The following is a 15,906-nucleotide window of genomic DNA, read 5'->3' on the forward strand; positions in this document are numbered from 1 at the left end:
TTATCTCAGATTGTCCAGCATCGGCAGTTCCTACTTATCTCTGTATAACTGTGCTATAACTGTAGGAGAATATTTTGTTCTGGATTCTTTTAAGAGAGAGATTGAACAAGAGGCGCAGAAATGTGTTGTTCATAAAACTTGAGTAAACAGCTTGAGAGGCTTCCATTTTTTTCACAACATCTGTCGACTATTTCACTAATGTGTCTCTGAAGAAATGTAAACAGAAAGGCACCACAGAATTCTGGGGAAGAGAATTCCCATTCAAAAAGCCCTTTTAGAAATTATTCTCATCCATCTTGTAGATACAGGAACTCACACAGCACAGAAACAGACCTTTTAGTCCAACTTGCCCATGCTGCCCAGATATGTAAACTGATCTAGTCACACTTTCCAGTATTTGGCCGATATCCATCTAAACCCTTCCTATGTATTTACCATTCCAGGTTCCCTTTAACTATGTAAATGCACCCGTCTCCATCACTTCCGGCTGCAGTTTTTGTGCCCACATCACTCGCTGCATGAAAATGTTGCCCCACGTTCCCTTCGATATCTTTGCCCTCTCACCTTTAACATAGGAATCTTACTTTTTGACTCCTGGGAGACAGATCTTGGCTATTTAGACTGTTCATGCTCCGCACGATTTCACACACCTCTGTGATGTCACCCCTCCAGGGGAAAAAGCTTCAAACTATTCAGTGCTTCCCTCTCGCTCAAACCATGCAATCCAGGAGCATGCTGTCAATCTTTTCTGCTCCTCTCCAGGTTAACAACATCATTCCTTTAGCAGCGCCAACCGAAATGCGCATAATATTCTTATACTGGCCTCATCAAGGTCCTGTACAGGAGCAACATGCCATCGCAACTCCTAGACCCAATGCTTTGACTTAACAGGGCCAGCATGACAAATGTGTTCTTCAGCATCCTGTCTACCTGCTACTCCACTTTGAAGGAACATAGTGCCTGCACCCAAGGTCTCTTTATTCAGCAACACTCCCCAGGACGCTCACATTAACTGTATAAGTCCTGCCCTGCTTCATCTAACCAAATGCAAAGCCTCTCATTTATCTAAATTAAACTACAACAACCACACCTTGGCCCATTAGCCCATCTGATCAATGCCCCATTGCACGCTGAGATAATCCTCACCACTGTCCACTGCACCACTTCTTGATGTCATCTGTTCACTTACTAACCATGTGTCTGATATTCACATCCAAACCCTTTCTATTAATGATGGAACACAATGAAATCAGAGCTGACACATGCAGCACACAGTTGGCCACAGGACTCCAGTCTGGAAAACAACTGTCTGCCTTCAAGCCAATTTTGAATTCAATTGGCATGCTCCTCCTGGATACCATGTGAACAACGATTACTAATCTGTCTACCATTCGGAACATTATTGAATGCATTCCTGAAGCCCATACAGAAAACATCTGTCACACTGCTTTCTTCTTTATCACCTCTTCAAAAATCAAGCTAGTGAGATATGTTTCCAACCACACAAAGCCATGTTTACTAGCTCTAATCAATGCTTACTTTTCCAATTGCACGTAAATCTTATCCCTCAGAATCCCCTCCAACAACTTACCCAGCACTTATGTCAGGCTCACTGGCCTATCGTTCCCTGACTTGGCTGGTCATTGTTTCCTTTTCCAGTCCCACTCCTCCACTGGCCACAACAAATTTTAACTGTAACCAGGTTGGCGAAATGAACGATGATACAGGTTTCAGACTGGGTCAGGGATGGTTTTAGGAACAAGTCAGACAGTTTTCTTTAATCACCTAAAAATCACGTTTCCGACCAAAAGAAGGTTACTGAAGATATGATGGAGAGAAGAATGCAAAACAGTTTGCATCTGCAAATATATACATTGACATTTTCGATTTCTAAAAATAATGACACGCGTGCGCGCACACACACATGCACGCACGCGCGCACACAAACACACGTGCACACACACACAAACAAACACATGCGCGCGTGCACACACACACACACACACACACACACACACACACACACACACACACACACACACACGTACGTTTGAAGACAAACTTAAATGTTAATTTGAAATAACTATGCCCACATAATATTTGAACTCATGATTGAAGGAAAAATGTGAGTCTGCCTCACACGTTATTCTGCTTGCAAATGTGTTCTGTTCACACAAGTTGTTGCCAATGGAATTACTTCCTGGAACAGCTAGATTTAGCTGAATTCCCTTTGCTTCAGGCAGTGGGAGATTCCAGTGAACCAAAGTCATGAATCCTCCATGAGTGGTAAAGGTGACTGACGAGTGTTTAACTCTCATACATTGCTGTGATGAGGAATAAAGAGAGAAAGAGGGAGCAATAGGCCATTGTTAAACAGGGAGGTTACATTATTTTTCCCTCTCTGAGTTGAATCACACAATAATGTTATTCGACCCCCAAACTGAAACATGTGAAGTCTCCTTGAACTTTGTCCGAACTATAAGTTTCCGCCACATTTCCTGCTCCATGTCGGTGCATCATTGCTGTTGTCGTACACAGAGACATTTCCTTAGCAACAAATGGGCCTGCTTGATTTAAAAATATGTTCATATGTGCCTGCATAATTAAAAAAATAATAAAATGTTAAATTCCTTCAAAACATCTGTGCTAAAATGAATGTGGCCTATTCCTAAATAAACACAGATATTACTAGAAAAGCTCAGCAGGCTGGGACCATCAATGATGAAAAATCAGAGTTAATGTTTCAGGCCCAGTGAACCTTCCTCAGAACCTGTTCTTTTTTGTAAAAATGGATTCCTCATTTTTATTCTGCCATACACAAAAAATATCGATCATGTATTCACAAACTTCACTCTCTTCAAAATCTTATATAGTCAAGAAGAACATTTCTCATTCTCAGGTCTGAGCTGTTAATCCTCCAGAACATTCTGCCTTCATCCCAGGCCAGTGTACAGAGAACCATATTTGAAAATTGTCAAACACAGTTGTGTTTTATTTTTCAGTTTAGGGCATCACAACTACATACCGAGCATCAAATGTGGTCTCAGCAATGCCTTGTACAGATGCAGGGAAACATGCCTAAGATTATACCCAGCACCCATTTGCAAGCAACAACATCATTCAATTCACTTTCCAAATCAACTGCAACATCTTCAGAATAATATTACAACATTTATGTACCAGGGCACATAAATCCCTCTGTAGAACCGACCTCCACATTCCTTCTCCTGCCATATAATTTTCTGCTGTTTTATCCTTTCCCCAAAACACACACTTCCCATAACCCACACTGGACTGTTTTATTTGCAATTCCGAAAGTTTGCTCACTCTCATCCCCTGTCTACACCCCGTTGGAGATCCTCTGCGTCCACTTGGGATCTTATTGGACGACTATCTGGTGCACTAGTAAATGGAGCTCCAATCCTATCAGCCCTTGATCCAAACTGGTAATCTACTTTGTAAACTGTTCATGTCATCGCACTGATCCCTGATGAATTCCAGCAGTTGCGCCTTTCCAAACTGAAAATAAATAATAATCTCTACACTGCATTTCCTTTTACATAACCAGGACTCACTATGTAGCTCCACGAGAAAGGTTACAGGGTCTCTCCTGAGGTGTGCAGCTGGTTATTGAGGTGTATCTGAGCTCAGAAACACACCATTAGGGCTATTTGTTGTCAGAGCATCCGGTAGAGGTTGTGTAGTCAATGATTCTGATCCTCGAGCATTTACAAAACAAGCACAGAATATAGACTGACATTTGAGCAGAATGCTGCACTGTCGAAAATACTGGCTTTCAGATGCAGCAATAAATCTAGGCTGCTCTCTTAGACAGGTGCTCAATTTTCCCTGGACACATATTGAGGAAGAGAGAAGATTTCCTAACAGTCTGGTTAACATTTGTCCTTTTAACAACACCACAAATACAGATAATCTTAATGATTAATTTCATTTTTGGCAGTGGGTGCTGTGTGGAAAAGTTGCCACAATTGGTACACAATAAAATAAAATGACTTTGACGAGTGACCTTACAGACGTTTGCAAAGTCATAAGGGGCACAGAAGTGTAAACAACCAAGGTCTTTTCCCCCGGGTGGGGGAGTCCAAAATGAGAGGGCACAGTTTTGAGGAGAGGGGGTAGGGTTTACAAGGGACTTAAGAGGCGACATTTTCATGCAGAGGGTGGTGCGTTTATGGAATGAGCTGCCGGACGAAGTGGTGGAGGCTGGTACAATTACAACATTTAAATGGCATCAGGATGAGTATATATTTGGAAAGAGCTTAGAGAGGTATGGACCAAATACTGGGAAATGGGCCGAAATTTATTTAGGATATCTGGGCGGCGTGGATGAGTTAGACTAAAGGGTCTGTTTGCATGCTGTATATTTCTCTGTGTCTATGACTCTATGTCTGAGTACTTCACACTAGACCTGTGTAACTCCTGAGGGGAGAAGAATGATCTCCTATCTCAGGTCACAACCAGGACTGTTTGAATGGGGATTTCCTTTCCCTCCGTAATAGCTTTGAGGGGTGGAATGAGAGAACAGCACACAGGATACGAGCTGCAGTTGGCCATTCGAACCCTCGAGCCTGCTGCTTAATTTAGAAAGTTCATGGCTGATCTGTTTGTGGCTGACCACCTGTTTCCTGTTCATTCCCAGTAATGGATTCTCCTGTCCACTTAATGTCAGTTGAACTCCGCCTTGAATTTCTTCACTAACCCAGTCTTCACTGTTCCCTGGGGATGACAACACTGCAGACAGCACAATATTAAAGAGAAACTAAATTCTTATCTCAATGTTAATTGAGAGACGCCTTAAAGTGTGTTAACCTCACAGCAAGGTACCTCCTCTTTAAAGAGCACAACAAATCGGAGCAGATGTAGGCCATTCATTCCATCAAACCTATTCCGTATTCCGATTGACTCTGTTCAGTAAAATATTGAGCAATTTCAACCATCACTGCTTTCTTGGGAAAATATTCCCGATACCTCCAGACATGACAGTATAAGAAACTGGAGCAGAATTAGCCATTTGACCCATCAAACCTGCTCTGCTGTTCGATTATGCTCGACATGTTTCTCAAAACAATCGGCTTATTAATCAAAACGTACCTATCTCTGCCTTAAAGACACGTGTCTCTGTGTGTTTTTGTGTGTGTGTGTGTGTGTGTGTGTGTGTGTGTGTGTGTGTGTGTGTGTGTGTGTGTGTGTGTGTGTGTGTGTGTGTGTTTATTTCTACTCAGGACTCAGGAGACAGGGTGATCACAGAGGATTGTTCATCGGACTGGAAGCCTGTGACCAGCAGCAATCCAAAGGGATCGGTGCTGGATTTACTTTTGTTTGTCATTTAAATAAATGATTTACTTGAAAATTAAAAAGGCATGAATCGCAAGTTTACCGGGGACACTGAGATGATTTGAACATTGACAGGGAAGGGTATCTTTGATTACAAAGAGATCTTGAACAATTGGATGAATGAATCATAAAGATGGAACAAATCCTTTGATCCAACATGTCCATGCTGAGCAGATACCTGTAATTAATTTCATCACATATGCCTGCATTTGGCTTGTATTCCTCTGGGCCCTTCCCATTCACATATCCATCCAGATAAAATGTTGTTTGCACAACCTTCCAGCATTTCATCTGGCAGTTCATTCCTTTTTTTTTATCTTTGCCCTCGCACCTTAAACCTGTGCCTTCTAACGTTTGACTCCCCATACTCTGGGAAAAAGACCCTGACTATTCACCCTATCAATGCCCTTCATGATTTTTTAAACAGAAATAAGGTGCACATTTTACTCCAATCAACACGAATGGCTGTGCTTTCTGTTATCCCGGGCCTGAATTCTGAAATTCAACAGTGATGCAGCTTCCTTCTCGATCAAGTCACAATTCTGGAAAATTTTCAACCAACTTCTGAAAACATTTTAAGAATGAGATCTGTGGGATTTGAATACAGACCTTTATGCCCGGAGGTAGGGATATTACCATTGCACTGCAATAGTACCTGATTCCGCAACATTATTCTTCTGTATATTTGCTCATCAATCTGTTCTGACAGGCTGTGGCACACCTCTGTGACTGGCAGGACTTGAATCCAAAACTTTGACCCAGAACTAGTGACATTGCCACAGGTTCAGGGATGGGAATTGAATCCAGAGCTCTGGCACAGAGGTATTGGCACTACCCATTTCACAAGACCTCAGTCATGCCCAGATTTTGAGTCACATTTTGTATGCCAGCTGTCAACTGAGTTTGGATTTAACAAATTCTGGTTAAAATTACTGAATTACACAGGGAAGATTTTTATGTGTTGAACAAACACAAGGTACTTGCATCAACTACAGGATGTTGAGGGAATGTGCTCTGAGATTGAGATAAACTGTGAACATCTTAAATAGCTTGGCCATGATTTCCAGCTTTAATGGCTATTATCTGTAGACTGCAACGTCAGGGTAAGAAATTCTGCAGACATACTCTGCATGATGAATATTCTCGCATATATATTATCACTGAACACCAGAGACGACAAAAGAGCATATGTTCCGGCCCCAAAAGACCGTATTTCAGATCAGTATTTCCCACCTCTAAAGTGTGACTGCCCCCCTTCTAAAACTATTAAATGTTACAAAGCAACAAATTATATTCCAGCGTCTCCTCACACCGGCTAGTCTGCAATCTACACCTCCCCCCCTCCTCCTGCCCGCACAAGGCAAACCAAGCGCAGCGACTTTGGGAAAATAATGACCATTTTGTAGACTTTCTGGAGGTGGGAGGGTCTTTCAAAACATGTCAGGGTTGTGTGGGGGTTGGAAATATCACTCACTGGGCAGTGGTGTGGCAAATTGTGTTTAATTTGCATAAATGCGAGACATTGCTTTTTGGAAAAAAAAACAAACAAAGCAGGACTTATACAATTTAAATTGGGACCTTTGGTAGTGTTGCAGAACAGAGACTAGACTGTTGGGTGCAGTTCTGTGAAGTCTGTGTCACATATAGATAGGGTGATTAAGAAGGTGTTCAGTTCACTGCCTTCATCGCACGGACCCGTGAGTTCAGGAGTTGGGATGTCATTTTCAGATTGTAAAGGACGTTTTTGCGGCATCGTCTGGAGTACTGTGTCCAGTGCTGGTCGCAATGTTATAGGAAGATAATATTATTCTGGAGAGGGATCAGCAGAGATTTATCGGGATGTCGCTGAGAATGGATGGCTTGAGTTACAAGATGAGGCTGGAGAGACTGGGGCTTTTCTCAGTTGTGTGTAGGAGGTTGAAGGGTGACCTGATTGAGGTTTATAAATCATAAGAGTTACAGATAAGTTGAATGTTAGGTACCTTTTCCCGAGGGTGGAGGATTTCTAGACAATGGAGGTATTTCAAATTTTGAGGAGGAACCATTAAAAAAAACGAGGGGCAATTATTTTACACAATCGTTCGTGTATGGAATGAACTTCCATACAAAATGGTGGAAGTGGGCACAGTTACCATGTTTAAAAGACATTTAGATAAGTACATGAGGAAGAAATCAATTTGGATGGTGTTGTGAGCTTCTGCCCTCCCAGGCCCACTCTGAATAAATCCCTGTTGGTTCCCATCCTCTGCTGCTGCCTGTGCAGTGGCGTGTGGAGACCACCAGAGGATGGCATTTCATCACTTCAAACAGCACAGAGACTGTCAGACCTGCCCCACGCAGAGACACACAGAAACACACGCAAATACACCGATACTTACACAAATAAGGGGAGCCGATCAGAATTTCTCTGTCTCTGTGGTTTGTCAATATTTCATTCATCCCAGCTGGCGTGTGTCAGGATTTGTGTTATTCCGTGGACACCATTTTATTATTTGGGTCACTTCATGCGAGTACATCAGGATTTGCTCACACCAGTGAGTGTGACAGTATTTCAGTTGTTCCATGGGGACTGTGACTCTATGAGATTTTCAATGCTTGATTATTGAAGATGTAAGGACAAGTTGGGCGATTAGTAAATATTACAGGTTAGTTTCAGTATCTGAGCTGTCACAAGGAGGATGTGTAGGTGTGAGACTCCGTGCTCCCTTCCTGGGAGCTGGTGGAGAAGATGTGTTGTGAGCCCACCCTCCTGCCCATCGAGACGGTGGGGATTCCATTTGTACCGGCTCGATATAAAAGGGAGATGGCATCAAGGGCACGGTTTCTAAGCTGTGCCAGGTGGAAATGGAACTGACGTGGTTTTAAAGTGAGAAATGCCCTTCACTGAACGTTGCTCCTCACTCGGTCGGTGGGATGTGTATATTTTGGAATCTCCACACGGGCCATCCTGGTTCTCTCCGGCTCGTACGAGGGTCCTCCCCATGGGGCGGTGTAGGGTGGGTGAGGAAACTGATGTGTGGAACACCACCACCCTGCTTGGCCCTTTCTGTCCTATTGCAGGCTGTTTCTCCTGGAATGAGGGAAAGGGAGGGTGAGAATGAAGGTGAATGTGCTTGGCCCTGCTGTTAGTGATGGTGAAGGTGAGGGGGAAGTGGTGAGGTATCCGGATTGAATCAGTCGACAGTGTTGGACCCATGCAGTGTTTTTAGCATAGGAGAGTAACAGATTTGAGAGAGAAAGAGAGAGCGAGAGAGAGAGAAAGGTGGAGAAGAGAGAATACGGTGAGACTTATCCTGACAGAGCGGGAAAAGTTATTGTTGCTTGTCTTGTGTTGCTGGACATTTCTTCAGACTGCAGGTACTGCATTGAGCTGGGAGGTGAGCTCAGACCATGCTTGGTGGGTCTGGTCATGGGGTTTCTTCTGTTAAAAGAATGGTCCTTCTCTGTACGAGCCCATCCACCAGGACCTTCGTGTCGCTTTCGATAAATCTTGGTGGAATTGCTAAATATCTGTCAGGCTCGGGGTAAACCGTGCAGGGTGGATCCACACGAAGGAAAGTCAAATGGGTGCCCATTGGCCTTTTAAAGGTGGCACCTGTGCCAGGGATCATGGAATTCCCGGGCCATCCAGGCGATGGAAACTATTACCAGCCATGATGGGTGGGAGAATCAGGCTGGCATTGAATGAGAGGAATGGCATGTGCTGTGGTAGGTAGATAATGAAGGGAGTTTGATAAGATAGCATCAGAAAACTAGCTAGGCCTCCTGCAGACTATCCCTTTCTCACACTCAATTAAAATGTCACTGAGACAAATTACTGTTAGTTTCAGGCCACTGTGTCAAAAACTGTGCTCACCACACTCTCAGTCACAAATACAGAACAAATTCTCATTCAAAACTCTCCATCATCTGAACTGACTGCAATATCCTATTCAGAACACATCCTTCCAGAAGCTGCCTCTCTATCTCCTCCTCTCTGTCTATATATCCATTCCATCCTATTTGTTCATATTTAAACTGATTCCCCACCATCTCTCACTAGCAGTGATATTCACACCCATGGCACCCGTTGTCATAGAACATTGGAGATATGGAGCTGTAAATGGATGGGAGCCGCACATCCTGCAACTTCCAGCATCGGCTGCAAGTTTCCCCAGGCTGGGCAGCGATTAGCACAGCATTACCGAGCACTGCACTGGGGTGGTCTGCACAGATCTATACGCTGGGAGGGTAACTGCTCCAGGTTTACAGATCAGTTCACTGGTGTTCACTTCACAGCCCCCCGTGTCGGAGACATACTTGGTCCGGGTTTATAGATCAATGCACTGCTGTGGTCTGCACACATCCCCGTGCTGGACTGATACCTATTTGACTGGTGAGGCCTGCGCAGTGTCCCACTCTGGAGAGAATGCCGAGTTGTATTGAGCAGGACAGTAGCCTGGTCTGCACAGTGGTCCATGCTGAACAGATATTACATCTGGGTTTGTCGTGCCTGGGCTGGTTCTGTGAGGTGGATTGAGAATGTGAGATAACTGACCACTTCAGTTGATCTGGCAATGCCTTTAATTTGTTTCTGCCAGTTGTGTTGAGTTTGGGGAGAGTTTTCCACCGCGAGCCTGAGTGGGTCTCACCAAAACTGATGGACAGAAGGGCCTTTGTGATGTGGATCTTTAAGACTCCATCACATTCTGTAACTGACATTTCCCGGAACATTCTGTAACCGACTCTCCCCGGAACATTCTGTCATCAACACTTCCCAGAACATTCTGTAACCGACATTATTTGTGAACAGATTTTTCAGTGTTGAACAAATGCAAGGTACTTGCATCAACTACAGGATATTGAGGGAATGTGCTGTCCCATTGAGATAAACTATTGACATCTTTAATTGCTTGGCTATGATTTCCAGCTTAAATGGTTATTATCTGAAATCCGCCCTCTCCTGACCCCTTCTCCCAGCGCCAACACACCCCCTCCTCCTGGACACCATCCCCAGGACTCCTACTCTCCCTCGACTTCTTCATCTCCAACTGACATTGAGACATCAATTGCCCCAACCTCTCCACCCCTCTCACCCACTCTAACCTCGCCCCGCAGGTCATACAGCCCTCCGCTCCCGTGTCTCCAACCCTAACCTCACTATAAAACCCGCGGACAAGGAAAGAACAGTTGTAGAATGGCACAATGACCTCGAAATTGCTGAGACCAGATGCCAGCTCTCTGACCCTCCCTCTACTGCCTCCTTGAACATGACCCCACCGCTGACCACCAATACATCATCTCCCAGACCATTCTCAACCTCATCACCTCAGGTGACCTCCCAAACAGCCTCTAACCTCATCGTTCCCTAATTCTGCACCGCCAGCTTCTATCTCCTTTCCAAAATCCACAAACCTGCCTGACCTGGTCAACCCATTGTGTCTGATTTCGTCTGCCCCACCGAAATTATCTCCAACTATCTGGGCTCCATTCCTCACCCCCCCGCCCCGGTGCAGCGACTCCCCACCAATGTCCATGATACCACCCACGCTCTCCACCTCCTTCAGAACTTCCAATTCCCTGGCCCCCAACATCTCATCTTCACCATGGACCTCTAATCCCTGTATACCTGTAATCCCTTTACAGATGACCTAAAGGACGTCTGCTTCTTCCTCTCCCCCAGGCCCGACCAGTCCCCTTCACTGACACCCTTGTCCGCTTAGCTGAACTCGTCCTCACCATTAATAACTTCTCCTTCAAGTCCTTCCACTTCCTACAGACAAAGGGGTTGGCCGTAGGTACCCGCACGGGCCCAAGCTATGCCTGCCTCTTTGTAGGTTATATAGAACAATCCCATTTCCGAAGCCACGCTGGTCCTAAACACCACCTCTTCCTCCGTTATATTGATAACTGTATCGGTGCCGCCTCGTGCTCCCACAAGGAGCTCAAACAGTTCATCCACGTCTCCAACACCTTCCACCCCAACCTTGAGTTTCCCTGAACCATTTGTGATACATCTCTCTCCTTCCTGGGCCTCTGCGTTTCCATCTCTGGAAACCACCTGGAAACCAATATCCATTTCAAGCCGACCAACTCCCACAGGTACCTAGAATACACTTCTTCCCACACACCTTCCTGCAAAAATGTCATCCTCTATTCCCAAATCCTTCGCCTCCTCTGCATTTGTTCCTGAGATGAGGCATTCCACTCCCAGACATCCCAGATGTCTTCGGTTTTGAAGGGTTGCAGCTCCCCCTCCACAATGGTTGCAAATACCCTCAAACGCATCTCTCATGTTTTCCGCAACACATCCCTCACACCCCCTCCCGTCAATAAAACCAAAACAGAATCTTCTCTTCCTTAGGTACCCCACCCGCACAGACCACCCCCACCAACCTCCGGATCCAACACATCATCCTCCAGCACCTGCGCCATCTGCAATCTGACCCCACCAACAAAAGACATTTTTCCCTCGCCACTCTTCCCTGCTTTCCGGAGGGACCACTTTCTCCATGAATCTCTTGTCCGCTCCACACTCCCCTCCAGCTCCACATCACCCAGCTCGTTTCCCTGCAACTGCGAGAAGTGCAGAACCTGCCCCAACCCCACCACCCCGTACTCTTCATCCCAGGCTGCAGGAAAACCTTCCACATCAAACAGATGTTCACCTGCATATCTGCTGATGTACATTGTATCCCCTATTCCTGATGTGACCTCCTCTTCATTGGGGAAAACAAGTGGAGCCTTTGAGACCGCTTTGTGGAACATCTACGGTCCACATCCTGGATGACATGTCCCTCCTGGGCGTCATTCAATGCCACAATGATACCCCCCGAAGGCTAAAGGAGCAGGACCTCAAATTTTGCTTGGGAACCCTGCAGCCTAATGGTATCAATGTGGATTCACAAGCTTCAAAATTCCCGACACCCAACTGCGTCCCAAAACCAGCCCAGCTCGTCCCTGCCTCCCCGAACTGTCCATCCTCTCTCCCACTGATCCACTCCTCCAACCTCAACCCCCGCCCCTACCTCCTAACAACCAGTATCATCGCTGCCTCCTTGGCCTGTCCGTCTTCCCTTGACTGACCAACCTCCACCCTAACTGCCCACCTACACTCACCTTTACTGGCTCCATCCCAGCCTCCTTGACCTGTCTGTCTCTTCTCCATCTATCTGTTCGTTTATCCATCTTCCATCTGCCTCCCCCACCTCTCTATTTATTCCCGAATCCCCTTGTCCTCCCCCATTTCTGAAGAAGGGTTCAGACCCGAAATGTCAGCATTCCTGCTCCTCAGATGCTGCTTGGCCTGCTGTGTTCATCCAGCACGATACTTTGTTATCTCAGATTCTACAGCAGCAGCAGTTCCGACTATATCTGGAGACTGCAACGTTAGGGAATTAAATTCTGCAGACATGTTCTTCACTATGAAGAATCTCGATTAGACATTACTGAACACCAGACACGACAAAAGAACATAATTTCCAACCCCAAAAGAACACATTGCAGATCACTATTTCCCACCTCTAAGGTGTGAATGCCCTCATCCTAAAAACATTAAATGTTACGCAGCAACAAATTATATTCTAGGATCAAAAACAAAGTTGCTGGAAAAGCTCAGCAGATCTGGCATCTTCTTTGAAGGCAAAAAAAAGCCAATGTTTGGGGTTCAGTGACCCTTCCTCAGAATTGATAGTGGCTGAGAAAATGTCAGTTTATACGCTGAAAATAGGGAGGTGGGTGTGGTAGAGAGTAAACGTGATGCTCGGGCCCAAACAGAAAGAAAGAAGTTGGACAGACAAAGGAGTTGATAAGGATCAGGCTGGGAGGGTGAGTAACTGTTAATAGGGACTGTTAGTGACTAACAACAGGGAGTGCGTAATGGCAGGGTATGTGGTAACAAGGCCTGGTGTGTGCAGCGGGGTGTGGGACATGGGAGAATTTTGGCCCTAAAATTATTGAATTCAATACTGAGACCGGAGGGCTGTAGTGTCCCCAAGTGCAAAATAAGGTGTTGTTCCTGCAGCTTGCTTTGGGCTTCACTGTAACACTGCAGCAAGCCAGAGACAGAGATGTTTGCCAGTGAGCAGGGTGGTGCATTAAGGTGGCAGGAAATAGGCAGGTCAGCGACTTTTTTCACAAGCCGAGCATAGATATTCTACCTCGCGGTCACCAAGTCTTCACTTCATTTCCCAATGTAGAGGAGACCACATTGTGCGAAGCGAATGCAGTCGACTAATTCTGGGAAGTGCAAGTGAAGTGTTGCTTCACCTGGAAGTTATGTTTGGGCCCTTGGATACGGGGAGGGAGGAGGTAAATGGGCAGCTGTTGCACCTTTGCTGGTTACAGGGGAAGGGCCGTAGGGCTGTGGGGAATTGTTGGGGGTGAAGGAAGTGTGTCCCAGGGAGTCCCGGAGAGAATGGTCCCTGCAGAAGGCAGGCTTGTGATGCTGCTTGGCCTGCTGTGTTCATCCAGCTTCACACTTTGTTATCAAGGGAGACGTGGTCAAGTGGTGTCATCTCACTGATAGTGGCAGAAATGGCGTCTGATGATCTTCTGGATGTGGATGCTGGTGGGATGGTCGGTGAGGCTAAGGGGAACCCTATCGCTGTTGCTGGAGGAAGGAGAAGGAGTGAGGGCAGAAGTGTGCGAGATGGATCGGACCTGGTTGAGGGCCCTGTCAACAAAGGAGCTGGGGAATCCTTGGTTGAGGAGAAAGGTGGGCACGTCGGAGGCTCTCTTGTTGAAGTTAACCCCATCTGAACATATGTGCGGGAAACGGAGGAACTGAGAGAATGGGATGGAGGGAGACTTTGCGAAAATAAAGACCGGGGATTGTCGCCCTTCTGGAGCTGGGAGGGTCTTTCAAAACATGTCAGGGTTGTGTGGGGGTGCGGTGGGAATATCACTCACTTGGCTGTGGTGTGGCAGATTGTGCTTAATTTGCATAAATGCAAGACATTTAGGGGATTTTACAGGAAGGTGGGTGTGAGGACATGTAGCCCAGGCAGCTGTGGGAGACAGTGGAGTTGGACTGAATATTAGTGGCCAGTCTATCCAAGAAATGGAAACAGAAATGTTGAAGAAGTTAAGGGAGGGGTCATAGATAGACCAGGTGAAAGTGAGGGCAGGGTGGAAGTTGGAAGCAAAATATGTGAAGCTTTCCAAGTCCAGACGAGAGAGAGAAGCAGTACTGATGATATCTCAGATTCTCCAGTATCTGCAGTTCCTACTATCTCCGATTATACCATTGATACAGAGGAGGAAGAGCTGTGGGTGGGGAGGGTAGCAGAATATGACTGGGAAAAGAAATGTTCCACGTACCCCATGAAGAGACAGGCATAACTAGGGCCCATCTGGGAGACCATGGCAAACTCTCTACCCTGAAGAAAATGAATCTCCCCAACACAGGCTGGTCTAATATCCACACTACCACCACCACCACCCCACGCCTCCTGCTGCCCGCACAAGGCAAACCAAGCTCAGGGTCTTTGTGAAAATAAAGACCGGAGTTTGTAGGCCTTCTGGAGCTGGGAGGGTCTTCCCAAACATGTCAGGGTTGTGTTGGGTGTGGGAATATCAATCACTGGGCTGTGGTGTGGCAGATTGTGTTTACTTTGCATAAATGCATAAATTAAGGCCTTTGGTAGTGTTGCAGAACAGACACGAGGCCATCAGGTATAATTCTTCGAAGTCTGTGTCAAATACATACAGTCTGGTTAAGAAGGCATTTCGTTCGTTGCTCCTTTGCTCCGACGTTTGAGTTTAGGAGTTGGGATGTCTTCTTCACATTGTACAGGATGCAGGTGTGGCATCTTCTGAAGTACTGTGTCCAGTTCTGGTCGCACTGTTATCAGAGGAATAATCTTAATCTGGAGAGGGATCAGCAGAGATTTACCAGGACGTCGGTGGGAATGGATGGTTTGAGGTATAAGGATTAGATTAGATTTCCTGAGTTGTGGAACTCAGCTCCACCTATCCGGGCTCCATTTTGTCCCTTTTGGTCCAGTAACTCCCTACCTATGTCCGTAGCACCACCCATGCCCTCCACCTCCTCCAGAACATCCAATTCCCTGGTCCCCAACACCTCATTTACAGCAAGGGCATCCCGTCCCTATACACCTGTATTCCGCAAGTAGATGGACTCAAGGCCCTCCACTCCTTCCTGTCCCGCAGGCCCGAAAAGTCCCCCTCCACCGACACCCTCAACCGACTCGCCGAACTCTCCCTCGCCCACAAAAAGTTCTCTTTCGATTCCTCCCACTTCCTACAGACAAAGGAGATGGTCATGGACACCCGCATGGGCCCCAGCTATGCCTGCCTCTTTGTAGGTTACGTGGAACAGTCCCTCTTCCGCACCTACACGGGCCCCAAACCCCACCTCTTCCTCCGTTACATTGATGGCTGTATCGGCGCCGCCTCTTGCTCCCCAGAGGAGCTCGAACAGTTCATCCACTTCACCAACACCTTCCACCTTCAGTTCACCTGGGCCATTTCCAGCACATCCCTCAACTTGCTGGACCTCTCAGTCTCCATCTCAGGCAACGAGCTTGTAGCTGATGTCCATTTCAAGCC

Source organism: Stegostoma tigrinum, chromosome 10, assembly GCF_030684315.1.
Source record: "Stegostoma tigrinum isolate sSteTig4 chromosome 10, sSteTig4.hap1, whole genome shotgun sequence".
NCBI lineage: Eukaryota > Metazoa > Chordata > Chondrichthyes > Orectolobiformes > Stegostomatidae > Stegostoma > Stegostoma tigrinum.